Source organism: Rhodnius prolixus, unplaced genomic scaffold (assembly GCF_049639745.1).
Source record: "Rhodnius prolixus isolate KJV_2025 unplaced genomic scaffold, Rpr scaffold_2, whole genome shotgun sequence".
Lineage (NCBI taxonomy): Eukaryota > Metazoa > Arthropoda > Insecta > Hemiptera > Reduviidae > Rhodnius > Rhodnius prolixus.
In genome coordinates, this window is record NW_027411592.1 from 45,174,457 (window position 1) to 45,185,838 (window position 11,382).

An 11,382-nucleotide genomic window follows, 5' to 3' on the forward strand; every position below is an offset into this window, starting at 1 on the left:
AAAATCCATGCCTCCTTTATAACTTATGACTAAAGAGAAATTAATATTTTCGGTAATGAAGGAATTGAAGATAGTTTTCCAGTCTATTTGACATCGGTCTCTTTGTGTTCACAGTGGCAAAAACTAATTAAATGTGAAATTGAAAATTCGGATATAGCCTTTGATTGCGATGCTAAATAACGGCCGAGTTCCTGAACTTGCCACTTTCTCAGCAAACGCTATTATTAATGCTTTTGATATCAAACTAATTATTGTCCATTATTTATTTAATTTTCAAAACTGCTGGTCACAGAAAAGGAATTATCCTTTTTTTTAGCCTTTAAATACTTGACATCAAACACATTCTCTCCCTGTAAGGATCAGATTAGTGTATTATTTATTTCAGGATGGTTATTGTTCAGTCATTATTGACCCCGTACGGAGCAAAGCACATTCGCCCATCTCTGGACCGGCTGTTAGTGACGTTAAAAAAAACGTTAGTGTGTTTAATCGTTTGCCGGTTGTACCGTTCGACCGTGGAGGGCTAAAACATATCAATCGTGCTGACATCGACATGTCCCTTGGCTAGGCAAACAGTAATGTTGTTTAGCAACCCTTTCCTTTTTTAGGAAAGAATATTGTTAAAATGAAGCGCTAAATTTATTTACAAAAGGTATACCCTAACTTTATTCTTTTTGTGTCTAGCCAACTTCAATATTAAGTTTTTGTATTTTCACAAATACACGTCAAATCCAAATTCATTAATTACTTTATAGAAGTTCAATTCCTTCTTATTCATGCTCATTTTCTTGACTGGTTGGTTTCAAAACATGAAGACAATTACCAACCAACAGGATCTATCTGGCTTAATTTTCCTAATATTTAAGTATTTGTTAACGGAACTGAAATACTTACCTAACTAGCACACCATGAAAATATTCACTGAATGGCTAAGTTTAGTTACGTACAGCTAACGTTTTTAAAAACAATTTCAGATCTCTAGAACAAGCAATTTAATATTTATAATTTTTAATCGCCACATTCCGAAATTCTTTGCTGATTCAATTAATCCTCCGTGATATGTTTCCAAATGGAATCCCCCATTACCCTATGTTACTCTATAGAATTCTCTTCTTTCTGGTCATCGCAATCCTTTAATTCACCAGATTCCAGCCATGTTCGGTCTACTCCATTCAAGAACGAAGATGAAGGAAGCACGATTGCGCTAATGATTAATTATACAAAAAATTATTATAAAATACATGCAAGAATAGGGGAAGGATTTCTGCTAAGTCCGCTTTCATCATAATTCTCACTCTTATTGCAGAGAGCTCGCTCTCACCGTATTAATTTCAAATTAAAAAGAACTAATAAGTTTTTAGTATAACGTTTTTTAAAACATTCAGATACTTGACATAATTTTCTTCATTAGAAAATGCATTTATCAATGCCAGAACTGAATATTCAACAAAAATGATTCAAGTGTGTTACAATTCAGTAGTTTCTGTCTGCTTTTATGTGGGGAAAGCAAATTATAAAAATAACTTTCATGAATAGAGCGAAGTAAAATAAATAAATGTTTCACCATATTTGGTTAGTACTTTATTTATTTGATTAAAACAGAACTTATTTGGTTTATCTCAACCATACAGGCACCTTTAATGCTCTGTTTCAATTCCTAGATGAGAACAAAATGTTTGCCATTAATCTTATACTTTAATAAAAGGTTAAACTATGCAATTAAATAAATTAAATTAATAAATGCTATTAAATTATGGATGTAACATTTCGATTGTCCCAATAAAAGTTTTTTTTAAAAAAAATGACCTTTATTGCAGTTGAGGGTTCAAAAATAACGTTTTAAATAAATATTTTTAGAAGTAATCCGCTTGTTCTTACCTAAAAAATAAAGATGAACTTTGTCTTGGCGAAAACTAATCTTGGGCTTCATTTTCAAACTGAATCAATTAATTTTGTAACTTATTTAATAAATTAAGTTGAATAATGAGGTATAGGACTGAACCTAGGATGTTTAAAAAATGAAAGTAAAGCTATTCAACTAACCTAGTGTAACATAACTGAGGCTCCCGAAGGACAAGTTTATCATTTAATCATCTCCAACAAATTGAAAATTTTGAACAATTTTTTCAATGAATTTTTTAAACCCTTAACTGAGGTAACGAATTTTCCCTATACTTTTAGTACTCATATTGCTCTACAACTTTAATTCCAGACATAATTCTATGAAAATGGAATTTTGAGAGAGGAGATTAGAGATTTCTCTTTATAGTACTATTTCAGTACACTGTACTTAACTTTATCAAAGACGATAAATGTATTGGTAACTTTCATGACTGGATTTTCCAAATTTCTAAGTTTTTATCTTTTGGAAATGCAACCAACGATACCAACTAAACTTCGCATATAAGTATATTTTCATCAGTAGATAATTTTTTTTTAAAGGAAAATTGTATGTAGGACATTACACCGGTAACTTGTAGTTTTGAAATCGGAATAACTAAGAATTAATTAAGTTAAAACCTAGAGAATAGTTAGCAGAGAAAGTCAAAGTTTACATTAGATTGATTGTTTTTATGATTCTGTCTTTGGAACAGTTGGGTAAAAAAAAACTTTGATTATAAACAGTTATGATGATATGGCTCTGCATTAAACTTCACAAACTTTTTTATAATACCCTGAAGAAGTTAGTAAAAATTACGGAAACGTTGGTATAAAGCAAAAAAGTTGATTTTATTGATGACCGCATCTCGATATTCCCCAAAAATCATAAATAAACATTATATTTTATTATATTACTAATTTAGTTTTAATAATTGAGGAGTTGCTAAGACATGAGTTGTGAATAAAAAGTCAAACAGTATTATACTTTTTTTCAAACATTTCCTAATCAATATTTAAACTAATGCATTTGCTTTTACTGCAAACAATAACAAATTACTATTTTATATTAATTCCTTAAGATAAGATTAGAAGTTGAATTATAATTTATATTGTGGTAATATTAGTTCCAAATGATACGCTATTACAGGACTATAATTGGAAGTAGTTCTAGTGTACGTGTATGGAATGTTGCATTATTGAAGATGCACTTATATAGAGCATTCTGACCTGCAGCTTGATGCACCATATCTGGTAATGGCAAGAATTGTAGTTGCAACCTACCTGGAAATGAAACTAGCGTATCTAATTGTTGAATCTCGATCGTACCTCACCTCACATAGTATTGGGAAAAGAGTAGATTTGTGCTCAGTTTTGTATTTATAAAATGTAATTAGGTTTTAGGAAAAGAGACTCTGACAAATTAAAGTGTGGCTGAGTTTGGTTAAAAGTAGATTCCAGAATGTGAGTTTGTGGCCCGTAGTTCTATAGGATCTTACACGGATCACTCCCTGACTCCTTGTTTCATATCCTTTGCAAGACATTTGGTTTAAGAAGGTAGTACTTCTATAAGGACGGTTTCCCTCTCTAATATCAAATGAATATTATTACAACCTTTCTTTCTTTTTTTGAAAGGTTATCTTTCTTTGGTAAATGAGGTATCTTGGAAAAGTAAATATCTACTAAAATGTTCTTTTAAAGGTTATACTCGTATGTTTAGCTATTTCTTTGACTTGTGCAGATCACTTTATTAGTAAAATTTGTCAAGCGAAGAAGCAAAAATCGAAATTTTGGGAATGAATAAAATTCTTATCAGTACTAAAGAAGAGATAGCTTTGTATAAAATACTAGAATGGGACTTCAGAGGCCTACCATTCTCTTTCTGTCAGAGGTGTCCTTAATCAATTTTTTTACGGAAAAATTGTTTCCAATAAATGTTGCAGTCCAATGTGAGTGCAGTCACTAAACCAAATTTAAGAAAACTGATGATGCCATTTCGAGGTAATTTCAAATAAGAGTAAAAACCATTCTGAGGTCGCATAGTTACAGTCGGGTTTAGTAATAGAAAAGTCCAAACTGCTGGGTTATCATGGCAAGTTCCCATCGTAAAGTCTTGTCACATCCTTATAGCGTCTTGATGAAGGGAATAAGCCGGGTTTCTTCTCAGGAATCTGACGATTTTAAGCAACCAATGCCAGGATTTCAGCTATTTTTATTGTTTCTGTAGTTTCTCATCTATCATAGCTGGGGGTTTCACTTAATTTTATAGTACCTACTGTACCTCATTATCATCTATTTTGGCTTCCGTTTCCCCATAGTAATACTTCTTATTGTCCGAATGTTATGAGATAACACTAAGGGATTCTTCTTATTTTACTATCATCAATATTTATCTTGCTAGAAGAAGACAAATTACACGCCATTCAAGTCTGTCGCTGTTTGAAAATGGAAGATAAAAAATACATTCATAACATACCTAAAGAATACTGGAATCGAAGATGAATTAAACATGATTTAAAGCTATCTCTTGTAAATCTTCATAACTTCAATAAAGTTAAGAGAGAAAAACAAAACTACGAATTTTCAGCTTTAGTTATAAAACTTCATAACTTAAACGTGACGATAATCTTGCGCAGACCTTTCATCTATAACTAAAACGTTAACACTCACAGTTACGGTTCAAAAGTTTTCTGCACATTCTTAACTGTGGCGTAAGAAAGCAACTTCATTTGAAGGGCATAGAACCTCTTTGGAAATGCAGCACATTTACCCAGGGAGTAACATTGAATGGTAAAAGTTTTGCTTGACTTTCATTATTCCGTTAATGTAGATTATAGCCACTTAGGAAATCGACCAAGTACACAAAAGTGTTTGTGTTTGTATGTGCTCTTGTGTGTGTTTTTGGGAGAGTCAAACTTTGAATTGTTTGTGTACACTTGAAAAGGCCTTCCAAGATTTAATTATCAAATAAACTCTCTTACGTTATTTTCTGATACTCTAAGTAAACTCTCTTAAAATAGTAGCTTGGATTTTCAACTTGTAAATTAATTTTCAATTTTCTCTGTAAAAGTTAAAATAATTTAATTTACTCTAAATAAATATTAATATATATTTGATAAATATAAGCTGTTGTTTTTAATGATTCCCTGAGAATTAGTTGAATTCCAACAAAATTATAAACTTTGTCTACTTTAGCAGCATAATCTGTTTAATTTGGTTTTATTTAGGAACTCTTAAAGAATTTCAGAAACATTGCTAAAGTAAATTTAATGAGAATTGTTATTTGTGCCGTGATATACATTTTATACAATACGGCCTTTTAAATCGGATTCATAATATCAAACTTTTTTTGAAACCTGACTGACAGAAATTTTGTTAAAATTTTGGCCGTTGACTAACATAATTTTTTAATAAAAAAAAATATTATAATTTGGCTTATTTATTAACAAAAACAATAATTGTGAGCCAGTAAGCCTCTAGGCTATTATACTTGAGGATTGTCTAGGAAGATTCTAGATAAAAGGAGGGGAACATTTGGATTAAGATGAAAGGGTAGATTCTTGTAAAATTTATTATAAATGTGATTGGATAAGTTGTTGAAGAGAGGTTATGTTTTCCACAATGATTCTCCAGAGGACCTCTTTTCCTTATTTTCCTTTATCTTCCTTTTTTCCCCCACAAGATTTTTAAAGAATGATGAAAGCTAGAGAGATGGTGGACGGTTGAAGTTATGAAGAAATGGAAATCGCTTTTGAAGTGAGCAATTTTGACTGTGCTGTGCTTCGCAATAAGGCGGCTTACCCAGTTTTCAGAACATATATCTCAGGAGTCATGGTTTCTGGATGGTAGCTGTGAGCTACAATCACGTTCTAATGCAGTAGAGCTGTACCATATTTCCAACTAAGATAATTTCAGCACCAACACCCTGATAAACTAACTACTTAATTTACGAATCCTCTGTTCAACTATACATTAAACTAAATGTATAACACTAAAAATGAATATGAATATTAAATTCTGTTATATATTTAACTTCAATAAATTTTAGATGAAATAGTCTAACGTAAAATACATATAAGAGATATATTAATGTACTTATTGCCCTACATAATAATGTATGAACAATAGCCCAATAAATTATAGTAACAATTTGGAGCTAGTCCTAATGTTCAGTACTGTTTATATTTAAAATTTAACTCGCGTTTATAACTCCATAATATATGTATAATGTGTAACTGTAGTTTATATACATATATACTAAGGTACAATCACAGCTTAACGGTAAAGCCTGGATTATGTAAACTGCCATATTAATTTTCATGAAGCTGAGGGGATATATTCTCTTTTTAACCCTTGAACAGACACTCTCAGATAGTCTCAAGATTGTATTTTTAGATATAGAATAATACAGGAAAAATGTCGCATGCTTTTGTGTCTGAGGTTACACGCAATTCATCCAAGTTATTTATTTGGTTAATTTTACGGTTTTTATATGTTTTATTTTCGTAAGTATGAGGGAGTTTTGACAATCGTACAAATTTTGGGTTTTTCCATTGCAGATGCATGATCTTCTATCAGATCAAGTAGGTAAAATAATTCAATGTTCTTTACTTACAAAGAATATTATACAACTTTGATCATAAATTAGACTTTATTTTGTATTTAAAATGGCCTCACAAATTTTGAAGCCTAACTGCTTCAGCTAAATGGGTAAAAGAATTATGAGACAAAATGGCCACAAAGTGTATATTTATACCTAATATAAAGTGTATAACGCTAAACTCTTGCAACTGTTTGTTACCTTATAACTCACTTCACGTTATATAATAGAGATAAAAATAAAAACCCCACCAAGATGTGAGTGTATATAAGTCTGATTGAGTAATATGGATTGGAGCTTATGTGCTGCTATATCCTTAAGGAGTTTAGCGAACATACGTACAGAGTTTGGTCTCATCGCTGCTAACTATATTAGCGCTAGAGTTATATCGATTGGTTCCCGTGGGAGGTAGGAAGACTGATTGGACCTCTAGGGAACTGGCCGAGACCTAACCACTAGGTCACCTGCACCACACATATCTATTATCACACTACTTATACTAGTTATCTGCACTTACACACACAAATCTAGAGAGCTCTTCACGTCAGCTTTCTAACACTCTTCTGAACTCTTTCTTCTTTATATAAACTAACTTCTTACTTAACTAACTCACTGATAACAATTCCAACACTGACTTCCTTTTAGCCAATCAATTTTAATTTTGTTTAATAACTATAATTTATATTATGACAAGATGACAGCACTAACAAATACAACACTCATCAAGTGTTGATCAACCCGGAAAGCAGCCGGGCATAGCCGACGCATAACGCAACCGTAGGGGCACAGGAAAAGAGAAATCAGCCAGCGCAATCTCGAGAATTTTAGTGAATGGAATTGTCTAGGATAGGAGATCACGAGGCCAAAATCGTTTTAGACGTCTTGATGGATTATCAGGATGGGTTATGAAGGAAAGAGTTCGTGCTGTATAATTGGGATGGCAGGGATAGGCTTCTGGGGAAATTGAGGAATCGTGAATGGATCGTTTCAGTGACAAAAGGGATATTTAGGTCTCTGTGAAGGATAAGGTTAGTGACATGACAGGAAGCATTAACAATACGGCGGAGGACTTTTGATTGGAAGGATTGGATGCGGGAGATATTGGAGGGTTTAGTTGAGTCCCACAGCTCTGATTATTTAAAATAATTATTTCATTTTATAAATTATACAAAATATTTTAAATTATGATTTTTAACAGATAGCTGACGCTCCTTTCTACGCCACTAACCCCACTCTTCACATCCCAATCGTACACCAACTTACCAAGGCGAAGTATCACAAGTTCCATACTGCTCTGTGAGAAGTCCAGACGGGTTTAAGGAAAAAGGTTTAGTTTGTTGGATGTGCTTAAAAATTTCCTTAGTTTGAACGGAATTAGTTACCAAGAACTTTTGGAAATAGTTTAGCTTTTTACTTTAAAAAAAGAAAATACTTAGATATGAAATAGATAATTAAATGATTACGACAATTCGTGGTTTCTAAGACAGGTCATTCTATCGAGGAACGTTATTAGTTCCTCCTGGCATTTTGAGTAAATTTCACATTATTTGTTTTTAATTGTTTAAAGAATAAGAATAAATTTTAACAAAATTAACCATTTCTTTCAACATTTAACAAAATGAGCGCATTCACCGACAAACTTTAAACGAAGAAAATAAAATATTAAATAAGTTTGATTTCATTCAAAGTTAGTAAACTTTTAAATAATAAAAAAATGGACGTTTTGTTGTAATTTCGTGAATAATACACTTGAGTTAGAAAGTAGTGCTGTTATGAGGAGGGAGCGGCTAAAATACACAGGCGTGCACAATAGCACCGCTAGCTAGCTAGCTGCTAGTAGGCAAGCTGCAACACAATGGCTGCCTATACACTTGTCCTACAACGGGCGAGCTAACAATACTCTGCTCCGCCACTCGGCCCGATATGCCAAAACCTACCCACACCGCGCTAGCCAACCTTCAATAGCCGATAGACTTACTTCAACCAACTTGCGACTACACTAAACTAACAGAATGTTGTGTATTTACTTTTCTTAGTACAACCAATCATCATTTCTGTTTCATAGTTGTAAATTGTTTGCTGTAGTTTTGTTGTTAGAATCAAGATTTACTTTCAATATTACTGTCATTTCTTTTATAGCTAGCAATTTTATGGAAATTTAATCAGAATATATTTTTTTTTTGTAGTGAAGATAATTTAGAAAATAGTTAAATAGGTAAATTTCCGAAATGATGTGATGCTGTCTGCCAAAAGATCTATGTTCCCTTGAAGCCAGTGTAGTCTCCTGAAGAGATCTTCCTTCAATTCTTTGCCAGTTTTGCTCGCAATTCCATTCCCAAACATCGCTCCAGAAAGTAATTTTAGTTTCCTAGAACCATCTCTGCCAAAACTGTATAAATTTGTACATTGTACAGTGTGGTATGCGGTCAATAATCTCGCTTCGATGTACGACGATGCTCAATACTCCACCGAAGATATTCTATGATAAACCACTTTTCATTTAGTAGAGTTACAGGTGGTTTGTGAGCAGTATGATTTAAATCTAGCCAGTTTCATTCGCTCTTAAGAAAACGGTCTTTAAATTTCAGTGAGAAATAAAACTAAAATACTTTTATTTATAACTCCGTTTCACTATAAAAAGTAGATATGATTGATTCATCTAATCATTCTCTTCAATAACTCATTATTAATAACAATAACAATAATAAATTTAAGCCCCTTCGGCATTCGCAAACAGGTTTCCGCAGTTGAAACGAATAAAATAATTTCTTAGATTAAAACTTAAACAAGTTACACACAACGGTAAATATATTTTTGCGTTAATTGGAATATCTTCAGGAATATCGCTGCTATGCCTTTAAAAGGTCTGGATCCAAAGATAATTCAGGCGATAAAGAGTATGAAAAATAAGGAATAGCTATATTAGAGAACACCACTATTATTATTATTAAAAAGAATAAAAATTCCTGGGGAGGAATAGAAAATGTGGGAGGTCCCCAAATTCTTTAAATTAAAATTCCAGAAATTCTTCATAAGATTACATCAAAAAATATTTTTATCTTTACTTATTTTAATATCTACTTTTATACAAATTATTCTGTCATCTGGTGCTATTTTGAAATTGTAATATTTAATTTTAGATTAGAATATATCTTAATTAATTTAACTTAAAATTAAATCGATATATAGTTCGATTTTTGAATTTACATTAAAAAAAAAAGGTTAAATAAGTTAAACGAATCAATTATAAATTTTGACGAAGATTTTAACATGATTTTGGAAAATATGGTCAAATTTCTGTGACAATATTTTGTCAGGCGCAGAACAGAATTTCCTTATCAAACATTGAATCGAGTGGCTGGTTGTTTTCGCATAGTTTGAGGAGTCTTTCAACCAACTATTATCTTTCTCTTGCACACAAATATCGATCCAATCAAGTTCCAGAATAGCTTCTGGGAAGTTCATCTGGAAATTTGATGCTTAACAATTTTGTATAAAATAATATAAATACATATATACACACTTTATACTTATTAGTACCTAATTATAATGAATACGATATTAGCTGAATATTGCAGCACTCCGCCATCGAATGCATTATTATTATTATGAGTTATTCACGTTATAATTGGAGTATGGTGGCATACGTTTCATTCCATTTTTAAACAATTTGAAACTTTTCTAAGATGGACATTGGACAAGCCTAAGCGCTTTGAAAACCTACCAACCCCAGCTACATGTTTGAGGTACATGGTGAGGTTTATAAATTGCTTTGCTCAGTATTTTGAATCCTCTCTCAGACAAAATGCTCAGGGTATTCCTGTAAATAAAAACAAGTAAGTAAAGTAATGCCTATGTTTTGAGCCGGGCTTTACGTCTAACTACCAATTAGGTGTTGCAAACGTAGGCGGACAACGAACATACTTTATTGTAAATTTCTTTTTTTAACCATTAAATAAAATCCATGTGTATCGAACCCAGTACCACAAAACATCCTTGCAGGTCTAGCCTCTAACCGCTCGGCTAACGTGGCGACTAACACAGAAATGTTTGACTTTTGTATTGGGCTTCGAGTTTGAATTTAGGCACAACTTGAGATTTTTTGCTGACGGTTAAGCCATCAGGAAATATCGATCCCTTTCCTGTAATCAACATTATTGTTTGTTTTAATCTGGTTTTACTAGGGTTTTAAGTGTACTGAATCTGCAGCAAAACTCATACAACAGTGAATTAGAGAAAAAGTCACTCGTTAGATCCGTACTTTCCACTTTCAAACTCTGCCTCTAAGCCACATTGATACTTATGGCGTTACTCTTCTTAAAAGGAAACTACAGACGTTTGAATTGAAAGTGGTAGTCTGGTGGGTACAAAAGAGTTTGATATACGAAAACGTATATTTATTGATATGAATTAACTGGCAAACTTCAAACATTACAGTACAGAAATTACAATTTTATATAGTTCATCCGTTCGTTCTAAAAATAGAAGACCTCAAGTTCACTATTTCGGTCAATATATTCTAAGGCAAATGAGTTTATATTTCTGATATAAATGTTTAGAAAATTACTGCCAGAGTTTACCTAGAATATTTACTGGATAATTCTCTTGGTCTATTTATTCTTCACAATTTCATTTTTAATGAATTTTTGCATTACTAAGCAAAATTAGAAGCACTGGATTTGCGGTCGGTACCGTCTGCATGGCCACTCTCTACTTTTAATATTTTCTTTGTTTTCCTCTTCAGAAACTACTAAGATTAGAAAGATTTTAATTATTACTCTCAAAAGGTTACTTTTGCTAGCTGTTATAACTATATAAGATTTCAAACTTGCCATATAACTATAAGTTTTTCACACTTGCCATTTCCAAATTTTCAATATCCTTACCACACATGTCTACCTGTC